This window comes from Manis pentadactyla, chromosome 9 (genome assembly GCF_030020395.1).
Source record: "Manis pentadactyla isolate mManPen7 chromosome 9, mManPen7.hap1, whole genome shotgun sequence".
Taxonomy (NCBI): domain Eukaryota; kingdom Metazoa; phylum Chordata; class Mammalia; order Pholidota; family Manidae; genus Manis; species Manis pentadactyla.
The window spans coordinates 23,128,948-23,150,260 of record NC_080027.1 but is presented as its reverse complement, the minus strand read 5'-3'; the positions used below and the strand labels follow the sequence as shown (position 1 = coordinate 23,150,260).

Genomic DNA, 21,313 nt, shown 5'->3' with positions numbered 1-21,313 from the left:
TTCTTCTGCCAATGAGCCTTCCAGCCCGTCTGATGTCTGGGCTCTGCGGGAGCCACTGCAGTGACTCTTCAGTCCCAGGTCTCCTGGGGACCAGAAGAATCAGATGCCTTCCCACCACTGCCCGGTGCTGCTTCTCACCAGGGCTTCCTGGCTGGCTCAGTAGCCCCTCTGCCTTCCAAGCCCACACATTTGGACATTACCAGCCTCCCCCTCCTTAGGGGTATCGCCCTCTTACCTTTGGGAGCTCTCCCATGTTACGTGAGCTGTACATCGTCTCCCCACCTTTTTTCTCTACCACTTCCCTGTACCACTGTCTTCATCAGCTTCAGAGTGTGATCCATCCAAACAGACCCACAGGGAAATGCAGGAAATGTAAACACACAATTTGACAAGTGGTAAAGACAAACATTCAACTTAACAGATAGTTATAAAGCATATGCCTATGTCCTGTCGTCAGAGCCCCGGAGGTCTCTTCCAGGCCACAGCACCTCCCTCACACAGGAGCATCCATGAGCCTGGTGTGTGACTATTTTTCTTTTTTCTTTGCTTTGTGGTTTTAAGGCCTAGGGATGCGTTCTTAAACCCTATAGTTCCATTGTGTTGGTTTTTATATATATGAATTATGTTTTTATGATTTTTATGTTTGTATATGTGATTTGTATGTTCATGTGTGTATTTGTGTTGCCTCTTTAGTTCAATGCTATGTTTGTAAGATTCATTCATGGGGTTGCAAGGAGCTCCGGTTCATTTGCTTGCAGTGCTCTATAGTTTTTCTCCATTTTCAGAGGTTGTCAAACTATACGGTCCATGGGCCAAACCCAGAGGGTAGCATGTTTTTATCTGACCTAAGAATGCTTCTTCTATTTATAAAGTTGTAAAATGCTCAACAAGGTAATGAGACAGAGACCCGCAAAACCAAAATATTTACTCTCTGTCTCACCACAGGAAGGTTTCTGGCCCCAGTTCTACACGAATATGCTGTAATTTACTTTTGTTACCTGTGGATGGCTACTTGAGTGTCCTGCACATTTTGGCTCCTAGGAAATGCTGCTCTGAGCATCCTTGTACATATTTTCTGGTGCACGTGTATGCGTGTTTCTCTTAGGTATGTACCTAGGAATGAAAATACACTTATATTCAAATTTAGCAGATGACTGCAAATAGTTTTCTAAAGTGAATGTACCAATTATATTCCCAACTATAGTGTATGAGAAATCCTAGTTACTCTATATCCTCCACAACACTAAAAATATAAAATTAAAAAATTTTTGCCTATTTGGTGGGTTGTAGTGTTCTATCATTGTCTGTGTAATCTAGTGTTTCCCTGTAATGAAGTTTATTGGAGATACATATATACTATAAAAAGACTGGTTCAGTTCCAATATCTTTTCTATTTTCTTATTGGGTTGTCTGCTTTTTACCACTGATTTGAAGCTCTTCATATAGTTTGGATATCAGTAATAGATGTCATGAATATGTGGCTTACTTTTCCACTGTCTTAATGGCACCTGTTGATCAGAAGGTCTTAACTTTAATGTAATCAAATGTATCAGTGTTTTCTTTAATAGTACATTGTGTAATTGTTTAAGAAGACTTCCTACTTTAAAGTTATGGAGATGATAAGAAGTCTCCCGTTTTGTCTTCTGAAAGCTTTATAGTTTTGTCTTTTACATTAAGAACTTGAATATACCTGAACTGATTTCTGCTTAACCTATATGGATAGCTAATGGTCCCAGAAACACTTATTAAAAAACTGTCCTTTGCCCGTATCAAGTGCTTGTATAATACAAAGTTCTCTTCCTGGATTCTACTGTATTGGTCTGTTGTTGACCCCTGTGCCAATCCCTCCTATTTTAAATATTATGGCTTCAAAACAAACCTTGATATTTGTGAGTGCCTGTCCTCCGTTTTGTTATTCTTCTTCAACTCCAAAGGATTTGACCGTCCTTTGCCCTCTGCACCTTCATATAAATTTGGGAATAAACTTGTCAAATAATACCAAAAATCTGTTGCGACATTGACTGGAATTGTATCGACTCTGTAATTGATTTGGGAGAACTGACATCTTTACAATACTGAATCTTCTGATCCACAAACTTGGTATATCTCTTGATTTAATTATCTTTAATGTCTTTCAATAAGTCTAATAATTTTCATCATTAAAATCTTGCATAACTTTTATTGTATTTATTCCTAGGCACATAATATTTTTTGATGTGATTATAAAAGATAGTCTGGTAAATTCCTGGAAGTGGAATTACTGAACTGAATAGTATTTCTATTTTTAGTTTCTTGAGAAACCTCCATACTGCTTTCGACAGCAGTTGTACCAATTTACATTTCCACCAACAGTGTACGAGGGTTCCCATTTCTCCACATCCTCACCAACACTTGTTATTTCTTGTCTTTGGATATTGGCCATCCTAACTGGGGTGTTAGGTGGTATCTCACTGTGGTTTTGATTTGCATTTCCCTGATGATTAGCGATGTGGAGAATCTTTTCATGTGCCTGTTGGCCATTTGCATTTCTTCTTTGGAGAAATGTCTGTTCAGGTCCTCCGCCCATTTTTTAATAGTATTATTTGTATTTTGGGTGTTGAGGCATATGAGTTCTTTATATATTTTGGATGTTAACCCCTTATAAGAGGAGTCGTTTACAAATATATTCTCCCATACAGTAGGATGCCTTTTTGTTCTGTTCATGGTGTCCTTTGATGCACAGAAGCTTTTCAGTTTGATGTTGTCCCACTTGTTCATTTTTAGTTTGTTTCCCTTGCCCGAGATGTATCCAGAAAAAATCGCTCATACTCATGTTCAAGAGATTTTTGCCTATGTTTTCTTCTAAGAGTTTTAAGGTTTCATGACTTACATTCAGGTTTTTGATTCATTTCAAGTTTACTTTTGTGTAGGGAGGGTGAGGGGGATAAAGGAGCATAATAATTCACAATCACAATACAAGCTGGTCATGGAGATGGTAGTACAGCACGGAGAATGTAGTCGATGATTCTGTAACATCTTTCTACATTGATAGTAACTGCAATAGAGGAGTTGAGGATTTAATGATATGGGTAACTGTTGAACCACTGTGTTATACATTTGAAACCAATATAAGATTGCATATCAACAATACTTCAATAAAAAATAATAAATAAAAGATAGAGTCTATCTGCCACAGATAGAGAAACTTTTCTATGGATGAACTGGATTTTCTATTTTCTACTTCAAAGTGGATACTATGTTATTTTCTCTTCTATGAGGAACCATAACCAGTAAACAAACAGATCTTTATTTCTCATTATTTTGCTTTCAGATAGGCTTTTGATTCAGAACTTAGCATAAGTCTTAATAAACAATTAATTTTTTTCTTAATATATTGGAAAAAAGTTGAGGGCATATATTCATATTCCTTGTGCTTGTTGCAATGTTTTGGGCAATAAATATTGCTGAATATTTTTCTCTTGTTGAAATATAGAATGCTTTCGCCAGGTGTGGATCCCGTCCTCCACAAATGGCTGGAATGTCAAGTCTCTCAAGACTCCGCCTGTCGGAGCTGCCCATCCCCCAGAGCACCACACAAGTTGTGAACTAGTAAGACATTCTTGAAAGGAGTGGAAAGGGAGGTGGTGTTCCAAATGGCTTCTGGGAGACAGTCCTGCTCACATTACTTTGCTTAAGGTTGTTCTATTGTCCCCAGTTCCAGAACTAAGGGATTCTTCAAAAATTCATGCTTCTCTTTATAATGAAGAGTGTACTTTCCAACAACCTGGAACTTACATCCATTCTATAAGAGACCCTGTCCATAACAGAGTAACTCTGGAACTGAGTAATAGCTCCATGGTTAGGATCACTTCTGAAATTTCCATTTCTGAATTAGTCCAAACATGTTTGCAAGCAATTAAGTTTATCCTGCCAAAAGAAATAGCCGTTCAGATGCTTGTCAAGTGGTACAGTGTCCACAGTGCTCCAGGAGGACCCAGTTACCACTCAGAGTGGAATCTATTTGTGATTTGCCTCATGAACATGATGGGTTATAACACAGACTGCTTAGCATGGACCCGAAATTTTGACTTTGAAGGATCACTTTCCCCAGTCATTGCACCCAAAAAAGCAAGGCCTTCGGAGACAGGATCTGATGATGACTGGGAATATTTACTAAATTCAGACTACCACCAGAATGTTGAGTCTCATCTTTTGAATAGATCTTTATGTTTGAGTCCTTTGGAAGTTTCACAGATAAAGGATGAGGATGTTTCACAGAATCTCAGTTTGGATTCTTCCACACTTCTCTTTACTCATATACCTGCAATTTTTTTTGTTCTTCACCTTGTCTATGAGGAGCTTAAGTTGAATACGCTAATGGGCGAAGGAATTCACTCTCTTGTTGACCTTCTCGTTCAACTGGCACGAGATTTAAAGTTGGAACCTTAGGTAGATCACTACTATAGAGATTACCCAACGCTTGTCAGAACTACTGGACAAGTATGCACCATTGATCAAGGTCAAGCAGGATTTATGCATCAACCACCATTTTTTACTCCTGAGCCACCAAGTATTTATCAGTGGGTGAGTTCTTGTCTGAAGGGTGAAGGAATGCCACCCTATCCTTACCTGCCTGGAATCTGTGAGAGAAGTAGACTTATAGTCTTGAGCATTGCACTCTACATACTGGGTAACAAGAGCTCTGTTTCTGATGAATCCTCACAGTATTTATAGTAGCCTCCCAGAAGTCACAAGCAGAACAAGAGGAAAACAGATTCAGTTTCAGGCATTCTACATCAGTTTCTAGTCTAGCTGAAAGATTAGTTGTCTGGATGACTAACGTAGGTTTCACTTTAAGAGACTTAGAAACTCTTCCCTTTGGAATTGCTCTTCCCATCAGAGATGCAATTTATCACTGTCATGAGCAGCCTGCTTCAGACTGGCCAGAGGCTGTCTGTCTCTTGATTGGACGTCAGGATCTATCTAAACAGGCCTGCAAAGGAAACTTACCCAAAGGGAAATCTGGCCATGAAATGACAAGCATTGAACTGCTCCTTGGTGTTTCTGCTGCTAAACTAGGCACCATGGATATGTAAGTTACTCGGCTTCTAAGCATTCACATTCCTGCTCTCTTACCCCCAACGTCCACAGAGCTCGATGTTCCTCACAATGTCCAAGTGGCTGCAGTGGTTGGTATTGGCCTCATATATCAAGGAACAGCTCACAGGCATACTGCTGAAGTCCTATTGGCGGAAATAGGCCGCTCCCCTGGTCCTGAAATGGAATACTGCACGGACAGAGAGTCCTACTCTTTAGCTGCTGGTTTAGCCCTTGCCATGGTTTGCTTGGGGCATGGCAGTAATTTGATAGGTATGTCTGATCTCAATGTGCCTGAGCAGCTTTATCAGTACATGGTTGGAGGTCATAGGTGCTTTCAAGCAGGGATGCACAGGGAGAAACATAAATCTCCAAGTTATCAAATCAAAGGAGGAAATACAATAAATGTGGATGTAACTTGTCCAGGTGCCACTCTGGCTTTGGCTATGATCTACTTAAAAACCAATAACAAGGGGGCGGAAGATGGCGGCGTGAGTAGAGCAGCGGAAATCTCCTCCCAAAACAACATATATCTATGAAAATATAACAAAGACAACCCTTCCTAGAATAAAGACCAGAGGACACAGGACAATATCCAGACCACATCCGGACCTGAGAGAACCCAGCGCCTCGCGAAGGGGGTAAGATACAAGCCCCGGCCCCGCGGGAGCCGAGCGCCCCTCCCCCCAGCTCCCGGCGGGAGAAGAGCAGGCAGAGCGGGAGGGAGACGGAGCCCAGGACTGCCGAACACCCAGCCCCCGCCATCCGGGACAGAGTGCAGGGCCCTCGATACTGGGAAAACAGGGCAGCAAGAACAGTGAGCAGGCACTGGAGGCTGGGCGACAGAGGACATAAGAAAAGCGCGCGACCATTTTTTTTTTTGCTTTTTTGCTGCTTTGTTTTGGCGAGCGCTTTTTGGAAGTCTTAAAGGGACAGGGACCCCAATATTAGGGAAACAGGGCAGAAAGACCGGTGAGCAGAGGCCTGAGGCTGGCACCGGAGAATAAAGAAAAACGAACGACCACCTTTTTTTTTTTTAATTAAAAATTTTTTTTTTTTTTATTAAAAAAATTTTTTTTTCTTGTTTTTTTTTGTGGTCGTTGTTTTGTTTTGGCGGGTGCTTTTTGGAAGTCTTAAAGGGGCAGGGCGGGCCACTTAATCCAGAGGTAGGGAATCCGGGATCTCTGGGCACCCTAACCCCTGGGCTGCAGGGAGCAGGGAGGCCCCTTACGGAGATAAATAGCCTCCCAGCAGCTCCTGCTCCAACGCGACTCCACCATTTTGGAGTAGCTGCCCGAGCCAGGCCACGCCCACAGCAACAGCGGAGATTAACTCCATAGCAGCCGGGCAGGAAGCAGAAACCCTGTCTGCGCGCAGCTGCGCAGCACAAGCCACTAGAGGCCGCTGTTCTCCCAGGAGAGGAGGGCCACAAACCAACAAGAAAGGAAGTCCTTCCAGCCGTCACTCGTCCCAGTTCTGCAGACTATTCCTATCACCATGAAAAGGCAAAGCTACAGGCAGACAAAGATCACAGAGACAACACCAGAGAAGGAGACAGACCTAACCAGTCTCCCTGAAAAAGAATTCAAAATAAGAATCATAAACATGCTGACAGAGATGCAGAGAAACACGCAAGAGAAATGGGATGAAGTCCGGAAAGAGATCACAGATGCCAGAAAGGAGATCGCAGAAATGAAACAAACTCTGGAAGGGTTTATAAGCAGAATGGATAGAATGCAAGAGGCCATTGATGGAATTGAAATCAGAGAACAGGAACGCATAGAAGCTGACATAGAGAGAGACAAAAGGATCTCCAGGAATGAAACAATATTAAGAGAACTGTGTGACCAATCTAAAAGGAGCAATATCCGTATTATAGGGGTCCCAGAAGAAGAAGAGAGAGGCAAAGAGATGGAAAGTATCTTAGAAGAAATAATTGCTGAAAACTTCCCCACACTGGGGGAGGAAGTAATCAAACAGACCACGGAAATACACAGAACCCCCAACAGAAAGGATCCAAGAAGGGCAACACCAAGACACATAATAATTAAAATGGCAAAGATCAAGGACAAGGAAAGAGTGTTAAAGGCAGCTAGAGAGAAAAAGGTCACCTATAAAGGGAAACCCATCAGGCTAACGTCAGATTTCTCAACAGAAACCCTACAGGCCAGAAGAGAATGGCATGATATATTTAATACAATGAAACAGAAGGGCCTTGAACCAAGGATACTGTATCCAGCACGACTATCATTCAAATATGACGGTGGGATTAAACAATTCCCAGACAAACAAAAGCTGAGGGAATTTGCTTTCCACAAACCACCTCTACAGAACATCTTACAGGGACTGCTCTAGATGGGAGCACTCCTAGAAAGAGCACAGCACAAAACACCCAACATATGAAGAATCGAGGAGGAGGAACAAGAAGGGAGAGAAGAAAAGAATCTCCAGACAGTGTATATAACAGCTCAATAAGTGAGCTAAGTTAGGCAGTAAGATACTAAAGAGGCTAACCTTGAACCTTTGGTAACCACGAATTTAAAGCCTGCAATGGCAATAAGTACATATCTTTCAATAGTCACCCTAAATGTTAATGGGTTGAATGCACCAATCAAAAGACACAGAGTAACAGAATGGATAAAAAAGCAAGACCCATCTATATGCTGCTTACAAGAAACTCACCTCAAACCCAAAGACATGTACAGACTAAAAGTCAAGGGATGGAAAAACATATTTCAAGCAAACAACAGTGAGAAGAAAGCAGGGGTTGCAGTACTAATATCAGACAAAATAGACTTCAAAACAAAGAAAGTAACAAGAGATAAAGAAGGACACTACATAATGATAAAGGGCTCAGTCCAACAAGAGGATATAACCATTCTAAATATATATGCACCCAACACAGGAGCACCAGCATATGTGAAACAAATACTAACAGAACTAAAGGGGGATATAGACTGCAATGCATTCATTCTAGGAGACTTCAACACACCACTCACCCCAAAGGATAGATCCACTGGGCAGAAAATAAGTAAGGACACGGAAGCACTGAACAACACAGTAGAGCAGATGGACCTAATAGACATCTATAGAACTCTACATCCAAAAGCAGCGGGATATACATTCTTCTCAAGTGCACATGGAACATTCTCCAGAATAGACCACATACTAGGCCACAAAAAGAGCCTCAGAAAATTCCAAAAGATTGAAATCCTACCAACCAACTTTTCAGACCACAAAGGCATAAAACTAGAAATAAACTGTACAAAGAAAGCAAAGAGGCTCACGAACACATGGAGGCTTAACAACACGCTCCTAAATAATCAATGGATCAATGACCAAATCAAAATGGAGATCCAGCAATATATGGAAACAAATGACAACAACAACACTAAGCCCCAACTTCTGTGGGACACAGCAAAAGCAGTCTTAAGAGGAAAGTATATAGCAATCCAAGCATATTTAAAAAAGGAAGAGCAATCCCAAATGAATGGTCTAATGTCACAATTATCGAAATTGGAAAAAGAAGAACAGATGAGGCCTAAGGTCAGCAGAAGGAGGGACATAATAAAGATCAGAGAAGAAATAAATAAAATTGAGAAGAATAAAACAATAGCAAAAATCAATGAAACCAAGAGCTGGTTCTTCGAGAAAATAAACAAAATAGATAAGCCTCTAGCCAGACTTATTAAGAAGAAAAGAGAGTCAACACAAATCAACAGTATCAGAAACGAGAAAGGAAAAATCACGACGGACCCCACGGAAATGCAAAGAATTATTGGAGAATACTATGAAAACCTATATGCTAACAAGCTGGGAAACCTAGGAGAAATGGACAACTTCCTAGAAAAATATAACCTTCCAAGATTGACCCAGGAAGAAACAGAAAATCTAAACAGACCAATTACCAGCAACGAAATTGAAGAGGTAATCAAAAAACTACCAAAGAACAAAACCCCCGGGCCAGATGGATTTACCTCGGAATTTTATCAGACATACAGGGAAGACATAATACCCATTCTCCTTAAAGTTTTCCAAAAAATAGAGGAGGAGGGGATACTCCCAAACTCATTCTATGAAGCTAACATCACCCTAATACCAAAACCAGGCAAAGACCCCACCAAAAAAGAAAACTACAGACCAATATCCCTGATGAACGTAGATGCAAAAATACTGAACAAAATATTAGCAAACCGAATTCAAAAATACATCAAAAGGATCATACACCATGACCAAGTGGGTTTCATCCCAGGGATGCAAGGATGGCAAAACATTCGAAAGTCCATCAACATCATCCACCACATCAACAAAAAGAAAGACAAAAACCACATGATCATCTCCATAGATGCTGAAAAAGCATTTGACAAAGTTCAACATCCATTCATGTTAAAAACTCTCAGCAAAATGGGAATAGAGGGCAAGTACCTCAACATAATAAAGGCCATCTATGATAAACCCACAGCCAACATTATATTGAACAGCGAGAAGCTGAAAGCATTTCCTCTGAGATCGGGAACTAGACAGGGATGCCCACTCTCTCCACTGTTATTTAACATAGTACTGGAGGTCCTAGCCACGGCAATCAGACAAAATAAAGAAATACAAGGAATCCAGATTGGTAAAGAAGAAGTTAAACTGTCACTATTTGCAGATGACATGATACTGTACATAAAAAACCCTAAAGACTCCACCCCAAAACTACTAGAACTGATATCGGAATACAGCAAAGTTGCAGGATACAAAATCAACACACAGAAATCTGTGGCTTTCCTATATACTAACAATGAACCAACAGAAAGAGAAATCAGGAAAACAACTCCATTCACAATTGCATCAAAAAAAATAAAATACCTAGGAATAAACCTAACCAAAGAAGTGAAAGACTTATACTCTGAAAACTACAAGTCACTCTTAAGAGAAATTAAAGGGGACACTAACAGATGGAAACTCATCCCATGCTCGTGGCTAGGAAGAATTAATATCGTTAAAATGGCCATCCTGCCCAAAGCAATATACAGATTTGATGCAATCCCTATGAAACTACCAGCAACATTCTTCAATGAACTGGAACAAATAATTCAAAAATTCATATGGAAACACCAAAGACCCCGAATAGCCAAAGCAATCCTGAGAAAGAAGAATAAAGTAGGGGGGATCTCACTCCCCAATTTCAAGCTCTACTATAAAGCCATAGTAATCAAGACAATTTGGTGCTGGCACAAGAACAGAGCCACAGACCAATGGAACAGACTAGAGAATCCAGACATTAACCCAGACATATATGGTCAATTAATATTTGATAAAGGAGCCATGGACATACAATGGCGAAATGACAGTCTCTTCAACAGGTGGTGCTGGCAAAACTGGACAGCTACATGTAGGAGAATGAAACTGGACCATTGTCTAACCCCATATACAAAAGTAAACTCAAAATGGATCAAAGACCTGAATGTAAGCCATGAAACCATTAAACTCTTGGAAGAAAACATAGGCGAAAACCTCTTAGACATAAACATGAGTGACCTCTTCTTGAACATATCTCCCCGGGCAAGGAAAACAACAGCAAAAATGAGTAAGTGGGACTATATTAAGCTGAAAAGCTTCTGTACAGCAAAAGACACCATCAATAGAACAAGAAGGATCCCTACAGTATGGGAGAATATATTTGAAAATGACACATCCGATAAAGGCTTGACGTCCAGAATATATAAGGAGCTCTCACGCCTCAACAAACAAAAAACAAATAACCCAATTAAAAAATGGGCAGAGGAACTGAACAGACAGTTCTCCAAAAAAGAAATACAGATGGCCAACAGACACATGAAAAGATGCTCCACATCGCTAATTATCAGAGAAATGCAAATTAAAACTACAATGAGGTATCACCTCACACCAGTAAGGATGGCTGCCATCCAGAAGACAAACAACAACAAATGTTGGCGAGGCTGTGGAGAAAGGGGAACCCTCCTACACTGCTGGTGGGAATGTAAGTTAGTTCAACCATTGTGGAAAGCAGTATGGAGGTACATCAAAATGCTCAAAACAGACTTACCATTTGACCCAGGAATTCCACTCCTAGGAATTTACCCTAAGAATGCAGCAATCAAGTTTGAGAAAGACAGATGCACCCCTATGTTTATTGCAGCACTATTTACAATAGCCAAGAATTGGAAGCAACCTAAATGTCCATCAATAGATGAATGGATAAAGAAGATGTGGTACATATACACAATGGAATACTACTCAGCTATAAGAAAAGGGCAAATCCAATCATTTGCAGCAACATGGATGGAGCTGGAGGGTATTATGCTCAGTGAAACAAGCCAAGCGGAGAAAGAGAAATACCAAATGATTTCACTTATCTGTGGAATATAAGAACAAAGGAAAAACTGAAGGAACAAAACAGCAGCAGAATCACAGAACTCAAGAATGGACTAACAGGTACCAAAGGGAAAGGGACTGGGGAGGATGGGTGGGTAGGGAGGGATAAGGGGGGGAGAAGTAGGGGGGTATTAAGATTAACATGCATGGGGGGGTAGGAGAAAAGGGAGGGCTGTACAACACAGAGAAGGCAAGTAGTGATTCTACAACATTTAGCTATGCTGATGGACAGTGACTGTAAAGGGGTTTATAGGGGAGACCTGGTATAGGGGAGAGCCTAGTAAACATAATATTCGTCATGTAAGTGTAGATTAGTGATAGCAAAAAAAAAAAAAAAAAAAAGGGCAGTTCCTGTGTGGTAACCTCCAACGAGTTCTACACAAGGGTATAAAGGGCATATAAAAGTGTAGGCAAAGGGTCTGTTTGTGTTTATACAGAGGATCAAAGCCTAATTGGGCTACCCCGAAAATGAACTAAGATACGATATGAAAAAGAACTTCCAACATCTGCACCCTCTGGAAGACTCATGCCAGAAGATGATCATCAAAAAACCCCAACAAAGATCCACGCACTGCTACAGCTGTAGATGCACTCATCCCACCAGTTCCTGGACCTGCCATGGGAATGAGGAAGGAGATATCTAAGCTGGCCTGTGCATATAGTAAAACAACAAAATTGGACTGGATCTATACTGTTGGAACTCAACCAAGAATTTGGAGAAGTGCAAATTGTAGCGCTCCAAAGTCTTACAACTACAAACTATTTATTGTTAAAAGAACATATGGCATGTGAACAGTCCCCAGGAATGGGTTGTTTTAATTTGTCTGATTTCTCTCAGACTGTTCAAGTTCATTTGGACAATATCCACCATATCATAGATAAGTTTTCACAAATGCCTAAGGTGCCTAACTGGTTTTCTTGGTTTCACTGCAGATGGCTGGTAATTACAGATATGCCTTGGTTATGTAACTATACTCCTATTATGTTAATGTGTGTGTGCAATTTAAGTAGTAGCTTAAAACCTATACATGCTGAAGTTACTCTACAAGAAGATATATCAAAGAAATAATCAATCTTCCCAAGTTTTCTTCCGCCTGCTACTTCTATAGCTTTTCTTCTTCCTTCCTAATTACAACCCTTAAATAGAATTCGTGCCTCATATCAAATTTACCGAGTATCATAATTCTTCCAAGTGGTAAAGATACCTCAAGACAAATGCTGGGCATAGAAGCCACAGGGCATAAATATGCAAAGAAGTAAAAAGCTAACTTTTTCAAACAATAAGGCTTCTCTCTCACTTACCAACTTCACATTTCCCTGTATGGCCCCGGAAGATGACTGGTTAGCCAGAGACGGGTAAGATTCCTCAAGGGAGGAACAACCTAAGACAGGCACAGTCGCAGGGGGGCCATCAGGTGAGAAATTGGGGATCAACAGAGGTGAGGCTTAGAACCTCACCCCCCCGTTCTGAGAGAAATCTTCTGCATACGTGGATGTTTTATTGCCCTGGTCTAGCTTGGATTAACACATAGTCTACAGGCACACACCTGATCATCTACATGTGCTCTCTTACAACACTAAACTATGTTTTCTACCTTTATCTTGTATCTACCTACCACTTCAGCATTTTATTAAAAATAATAATAATAAAGAGAGAAATGTGGTATCCACATATAAATCAAGTATAAAAACCAAATGAGTATTCATATTTGAACTGACTGTTTATAGTTCATAATGCATGAGCAAAACCGAAAGTTTCTGTGATGACTGCCCTTGTACTGTTCACTATGTAACTTATTCATTATGTAAGAATTTGTTCTACATGTAAAAACTTGTTTGTTATGCCTCAGAAGATTGGAGACTGACAAAAATTAGGCTTGGGGTGGAATAATGATTGTGCATTGAGCATTGACTCCCCTATACAGAATTTTATTGTCGTTAACAACCATTTGATCAATAAATATGAGAGATGCCCTCACAAAAAAAAAAAAAAAAAAAAAAAAATGGACAGACTTCCAATGGTAAAATAAAAACCGGGATGTAATGTATAGCATAAGGAATATAGTCAAGATATTGTAACAGCCTGGTAGGGTGATAGCTGGAACCTAGAATTATGTATATAAATGTTCTACCACTGTGTTGTACACTTGAAACTCATGTAATGTAATACTGTGTGTCAACTACCCTTCAATAAAAAATAATTATTAAAAAAAAAAAAAAAAAAAAAAAAAAAAAAAAAACCAATAACAGATCTATTGCAGATTGGCTTCGAGCTCCTGACACCATGTATTTGCTGGACTTTGTGAAACCAGAATTTCTCTTGCTTAGGACACTTGCTTGATGCCTGATTTTGTGGGATGATATTTTGCCAAATTCCAAGTGGGTAGATAGCAATGTTCCTCAAATTATAAGAGAAAATAGTATCTCTCTCAGTGAAATTGAATTGCCTTGCTCAGAGGATTTGAACTTGGAAACTTTGTCGCAAGCACGTGTTTACATAATTGCAGGAGCCTGTTTGTCTCTGGGTTTTAGATTTGCTGCCTCGGAAAAATTATCAGCATTTCACTGTTTGCATAAATTTGCAAAAGATTTCATGACTTATTTGTCTGCTCCTAATGCTTCTGTAACGGGTCCTTACAACCTGGAAACTTGCCTGAGTGCAGTCCTGCTGGCTCTGGCCATGGTGATGGCGGCCTTGGGGAACCTGAAGGTGTTGCAGCTTTGTCGTTTCTTGCACATGAAAACAGGTGGTGAAATGAATTGTGGTTTCCACTTAGCCCATCACATGGCCCTTGGACTTCTGTTTTTGGGAGGAGGAAGGTACTCTTTGAGTACATCCAACTTTTCCATTGCCACCCTCCTCTGTGCCCTTTACCCGCACTTCCCAGCTCATAGCACTGACAACCAGTATCATCTCCAGGCTCTGCGGCACCTGTACGTGCTGGCTGCAGAACCAAGGGTCTTAGTGCCTGTGGATGTGGATACAAACACGCCCTGCTATGCCCTCCTGGAAGTTACCTATAAGGGCACTCAGTAGTACGAACAAACCAAGGAAGAATTGATGGCGCCCACCCTCCTTCCAGAGCTCCACCTTTTAAAACAGATTAAAGTTAAAGGCCCACGATACTGGGAACTGCTCATAGATTTAAGCAAGGGAACACAACGCTTGAAATCAATCCATTCCAAGGATGGAGTTTGATATGTCAAGCTCAGAGCAGGTCAGCTTTCCTACAAGGAAGATCCAATGGGACGGCAAAGTTTGTTGGCCCAGACTGTTGCCAATAGGAACTCTGAAGCTCGGGCTTTCAAGCCTGAAACAATTTCAGCATTCACTTCTGATCCAGCACTTCTGTCATTTGCTGAATATTTCTGCAAATGCACTGTGAACATGGGTCAGAAACAGGAATTCTGGATCTATTTTCTTCAGTACTCTATGAATGGGTTACTCAGGAGACCCCAGAGATGTTGCCTGCATACATAGCAATGGATCAGGCTATAAGAAGGTTAGGAAGAAGGGAAATGCCTGAGACATCTGAACTTCGGCAGATAAAGTTGGTGTTAGAGTTTTTCAGCTCCAGAAGCCATCAGGAGCGGCTGCAGAATCATCCTAAGCGAGGGCTCTTCATGAACTCTGAATTCCTCCCCGTTGTGAAGTGCACTATTGATAACGCTTTGGACCAGTGGCTACAAGCGGCGGGGGGTGATGTGTGTGTGCACGCCTACCTCAGTGGGCAGCCCTTTGAGGAATCTCAGCTCAGCATGCTGGCCTGTTTCCTTGTCTACCATTCAGTGCCAGTTCCGTGGCACTTGCCAGGACTAGAAGGAAGCACAAGCTTTGCTGACCTGCTCTTCAAATTTAAACAGCTGAAGATGCCAGTGCGAGCTTTGCTAAGACTGGCGTCTTTGCTCCTTGGAAATCCACAGCCGATGGTTATGTGATCACGTCTGGTGGTAAACCTACCTTGAACGTGACTTCTGCCCCCAAACGCTACCCAACAACAAAGCTAAAGCATGTTTATAAGTTTTATAGCTAGGGAGGAATGAGCTACACAAACCTCAATGTATTTTAAAATTTAAGTGTTTTAAATATTCCAGCATTAACATAATATGATATATAAAAGTGAGTTAAAGTTTACTTTTGTAAATAAAGTTTTTTGGTTTGTTTTCAAAAAAAATATATATATATAGAACGCTTTCTTCTGGAAGCTAAATATTTAATACCACAAAAGCCCACCAGGTGGCGATCCAAGACTGCCTAGTGTAGGTCATACTTGCTGAAAAAATTCCGGGTACAGGGACAAGGAGCTGGCACGTGATTTTGGTTTAAAAGAAGGGGTGGGGCAGAGAAAACCCCTTTGGTCTTGGTATTCTTTGCATTCAACGCTGGGCCATAGTATGTGACTTCCTGTGGTTTTAGGCATTTATGACTCCCTTATAATAAAAAATTTTTTTATTTATTCTATTTTTTATTTTTTATTATTTTGATATCATTAATATACAATTACATGAGCAACATTATGGTTACTAGACTCCCCCCATTATCAAGTCCCCACCACATACCCCATTACAGTCACTGTCCACGTAGTAAGATGCTATAGAATCACTACTTGCCTTCCCCATGCCCTCCCCCCACCACCCACTACATTATGTGTGCTAATCGTAGTACCCCTTTTCCCCCCTTATCCCTCCCTTCCCACCCATCCTCTCCAGTTCCTTTCCCTTTGGTAACTGTTGGTCCATTCTTGGGTTCTGTGAGTCTGCTGCTGTTTTGTTCCTTCTGTTTTTTGTTTGTTCTTATACTCCTCAGATGAGTGAAATCATTTGGTACTTGTCTTTCTCCACCTGGCTTATTTCACTGAGCATAATACCCTCCAGCTCCAACCATGTTGCTGCAAATGGTAGGATTTGTTTTCTTCTTATGGCTGAATAATATTCCACTGTGTATATGTACCACATCTTCTTTATCCATTCATCTACTGATGGACACTTAGGTTGCTTCCATTTCTTGTCTATTGTAAATAGTGCTGCGATAAACATAGGGGTGTATCTGTCTTTTTCAAACTGGGCTGCTGCATTCTTAGGGTAAATTCCTAGGAGTGGAATTCCTGAGTCAAATGGTATTTCTATTTTGAGCATTTTGAGGAACCTCCATACTGCTTTCCACAATGGTTGAACTAATTTACATTCCCACCAGCAGTGTAGGAGGGTTCCCCTTTCTGACTCCCTCATATTTTATGCATTTTTTAGCTCCTCCAAGTCTGGGGCTCTCCTGTTTGTCTTTGTGTTCAATACAAAGTCCAGTGTATAGAAGGAGCCTCATACATTCTCACCGATCTGCGATGGCTAGCTTTATCTCCAAGTCTGGTCCCCCATACCTTTTCCCTGATTCCTGCCCTCTGTCCCCTTTCTAGCTGGCATCTGCTGTCCTGGCATCATGGCTGAATCCTCAGAGCCACCGTGTTGCCCAGCAATCCCCCCATGAGCCTCTGGCAGCATTCGTTCCCTCCTCTGCAGTAGCTGTTTCAAACCTTCAGTTCTCTCCTCGGTCCTCCCTCCCCCTTGTTGCCACCTCTCCCTTCAGGGGGTAGCCCCTCACCCACTGATTCACAGATGAAGGAGGGACATGAGCTTCCTAACTCTGCACCCTTCAGCTTCCCCAAGTTCCCTCTGCCCTCCTCTGCTCTCCTCCCACGATGCTAGACGACGTGCCTTTTATTTTGGTCAGGGTGAATTCTCTCCACTCATACTCTGTTCTTTCATCTGTTCGATTGTTTACCTGTTCTTCAAACATGTATTATTACTATGTGCTAGGCTCTGGGAATACAATGGGAGTAAAACTAAGGGCCAGTAGGAGAGAAGCTGTTAATTGAACAACCAACCTTCTAGATGAAGTGAGGTCAACATTTCCATGCTACACTGAGATGCGCTAAGAAAATATGGCTTTTTAGTTTCTATAACTGACATCTTCCACACAAGTCAGATGTGGTGCCTCCAGTTTAGACTAAGCATTCAGACCAAATACATCTGGACAGGTAACTCCCTCTGATAGAACTGCTTGCACCTGCACTCTCTGAGCCTCAATGGCCTCGTCTCCAAAATAAGGATAATAATGCCACCTGCACAGTGCAGATGTGGGAGGTAAGTTTTTGTAAAGTATGTGTGTGTTAGTCCATTCAGGTGGCTATAACAAAAGTACCGCAGACGGACTGAAACAACCAGCATCTGTCCCAGCTCTGGAGGCTGGCGACGTCCAAGATCAAGGCATCGGCAGGTGCAGTGCCGCATGCTTCCTGAGTCATGGATGCCTCAGGAAGGACACTCCGACTTGCCCTGCCTGACACCAAAAGCTGGGCTTTGCTGGGCACAGGGAAGGAAGGCCCACCAGATTTCTTGTGAGCCCTTTTCCCATGCTACCCTGTCCCTGTCCCTGGGGTTCAGCTCTCGCCTGGGGCTGTGCGAGGGAGCAGAGGGGAGACCTGGGTGGGGGCAGAGGAGACGTGTGGTACCCATGGCTAGAGTCGGACAAAAGGATTCTGGGAAAAAGTGGAGGCAGAGGCCAGTGGGTTTGCAGGCCAGGCCCACAGCCAGGGTTCTTAAATCCTGGGGGATCTAAGATGAGGATGAGAGGTAAGATGGATGGTGAGTAAGTGATTGAGGGGCACAGTGGGAGGAGGTTTGGGGCAGACAGTGGGAAGGTGAGGCCTGGAAGGGCTTGAGTTGAGCAGACAGACCTGCTTTGAAATGCCCTAGTCACCTGTCACTCCGACTTGCCACTCCATCATTAGCTGCTGTTTCTCCTGCCTCCGCATTTCATCCTGTGTTAAAAGGAAGACGGTATCCAGGAGGAATTGATCTCACCTTTTATATTTTTAGCATCAGATTCAAATAACATTTGCTGAGCACTTTTGATATGCCAGAGGCTATGCCAGCTTTTGCCTCCTGTTATAGACCAAATGTATGTGGTTCCCCCAACACCCCCCAAATTCATATGTTAAATCCTAACCTGCAATGTGATGGTGCTAGGAGGTGGGGCCCCTGGGAGGTGATTAGGTCCTGCCATTGGATTCCTAATGAACAGGGTTGATGCCCTTCTAGAAGAGACCCAGGGAGCTTTCTTACCCCGTCAGCCACGCGAGGACACATCAGGACAGGCATCCATGACTCAGGAAGCGGGCGGCACTGCACCTGCCAATGCCTTGATCTTGGACGTCGCCAGCCTCCAGAGCTGGGACAGATGCTGGTTTTTTGGGTCAATCTGCGGTACTTTTGTTACAGCCACCTGAATGGACCAACACACACATACTTCAAAAAAACTTAACTCCCACACCTGCACTGTGCAGGTGGCATTATTATCCTTATTTTGGAGATGAGGCCATTGAGGCTCAGAGAGGTTGCCCCAGTCACATGGCTGGTAAATGGTGCCCAGTCTCTGGCTCAGGGTCCAGGGTCCTTTCTCCTGCACTGTGCTGCTTTCATAGCCAGAATGTGTCAAGCTGTGATATACAGGAAGGAAGCCCCAGAATGTGGGGCCAATGTGAGGTAAACGTCCGGGTGAGAGACAAGGCAATAAAACTTGACACCTGGGCGGATGAGTGAGGGCCCTCCAGCCTCTGTTCTGCTGAGAGCAGAGTCAGGCAGTCCCCCAGCCCAGGCAGCGTGGCCAGCAAGAAAGGCATACAGAGCCAGGTGTGACCCCAGAGGGGCTGCATGCGAGGGAAGGAGGAGAACGAAATGGGTGGAAGTGGAGAGGCCCCCAAACCACACCATGCTGATTCATTTTACCCACTGTTGGTCCTGTTCATGCTCCCTGCATGATGCAAAAAGTTCTCCCATTGGGAACTTTTATTACATCCATACCTTCTCAGGCTTATGAATTTCATGGAACTCTAAAATTTTTAGAAATTAGGTAACATAAGGTCAGCAATATTTTATTTTGCTGAGAAAGGACAAAACAACAACAAAGCATCAAACCCTAACATCCAGAAGAGTTTTAAGGACTTCTAACACCAATAGCTGGGAAGGAGTGATAACAAAATAGCCACACACATTGACTGTATTTAGCTGAATGGACATTAATGCAGTGTCCTTATTTTCCTCATATTTTTGTGGATCGGTGGAGACTCCTGTGAATGGGTGTTTGGGAGTCTCTGCATGAGATGATTTCCCTTAGAAAGATTACTGAGCTCCACTTTAAACGGTCCATGCAATCCATTCATTTGATTGACACATGATGTGATTTAAACATGGAAGACACTTAGGCTAAAAAGGATCCTTCCAGAACATGTGCAGTTAAAGGCAAGTCCTTCTTTTGGGTAACACCTCCACTCAGCTCCGCCATGGAAAAGTGGTGGAGACAAGTAACATTTATCACATTTCCCAGATGATGAACACCACCCATTCTGCTCCCAGGTGCAGCTTTAAAACATGAAAGATTCCAGAACAAGCTTAAGAAAAAATACACTCAAACAAATGTGACTGAAGCTTTTTTAATGGCCCCCATAATCCGAGGCCTGGACTTGCGATTAAAGTAGGCGGATTGAGCACACCTATTCATGTCTGCTCCCTCTTGAAAAATCTACTTAATGGGGTTTCCCAGTAAAGAGGGGAAGGAGCCTCCTGCTTGCTCCCTGTTGCTTATTGTAAAATGTGGGAGGATGGTTAAGCAAAAAGAAGCCAAGATTGTTTGGAATATTTCGTCTCCCCAGATGGCAAACTGTGCTAAAATTAAGAAATGGCTTCCAAGCCAAAAATCCAGGACACTGCCAGGAAACCCGAAGACAAAGCCAAGGGTGTGATGTAAAACCTTTTGTTAAGATCTTGGAAATACCAACGACGCTGCCTCCGAGCACCTCGAGTCTCCATCTGCAGCCCAGACTCTGACCTCCGGAGCCCCGTCCCCGAGGCCCCCGGAGCCTCCGCGCGGTGCCCTGCACGCGTCTCAGCGTTAACAGGGCTCAGCTGAGCTGTCTCGTTTCACCCACTGGTCTCCTCCCAGGCTTTCAGAACACAAACTATCCCAAAAATAAGGACTGGATTGTGCTTTTCCACAGCTCCCCGCTCTGCAATGCTGTCCTTCTGTAAAATTCTTTACCTTGGCTCTTCCCGCTCACGCGGTCCGGGTGCTGTCCGTAAGGAGCTCCCTGCGTCCGCACACACACACCGTCTCCCCTCTGGACTCCGTGCTGAAATACTCCCTCCTCCTTCCCTCTGCTGGCGCTCTCATGCCCTTCCTTAGGGCTCCCCCAGGTCCCCAAGACTAGGTCAGACATCCTAGCTACGTGCACCTGCGGGCCGGGCACTGGGGAAGGGAGAGCAGTAGGCAAAGGGGACACACTTGGAGAAGACGGAGAGGTGGTTGGTCATAGGGAGGACCCGCCGCCGCCCAGATTGACTTTAAGACTCGACAGTGCGACTGTTGAAAGGAGGGTCTTGGTCAGGGCCCAGGGAGGCTGATCACAGCCTCAGTCATCCTGAACATCTCCCTCTGTCACTGGCCACATCTGTCCTAAGGCACGATGCCCAGGGCATGAGATATTCTGCCTTCATGCTTTCTGTACAGAGAAAGCATACTTTTTTCTATTTTTAAGATCCTGGGCTAAGAGTATCAGTTCCAATGGCCCCTAGAGGCGGATCACATCAGCATCTTTGCCTCTCCCAGAGCCCAGTATTTCAGAGAGAAGTGCCGACAGGAAGAGCAACCCTGGCGCCGGGACCCGGGGGGCAGGAATTGCTTGCTCTGCCACTGGCTTATGTGTGGCCCCAGATAATTCACTTCTCCTCCCCTGGTAGTCCTTTATTCACCTATAAAATGGGCATAATAGTTTTTTACCTACCTTAGAGGTGTGTTGGGAGGCAT

General features: G+C 42.9%; 1 pseudogene; it reads left to right on the top strand.

The window, feature by feature from the left end:
• Nucleotides 1–4,811: 4,811 nt before the first annotated feature.
• On the top strand, nt 4,812–14,494 carry LOC130685023 (anaphase-promoting complex subunit 1-like; annotated as a pseudogene).
• The last annotated feature ends 6,819 nt before the right edge of the window (nt 14,495–21,313 follow it).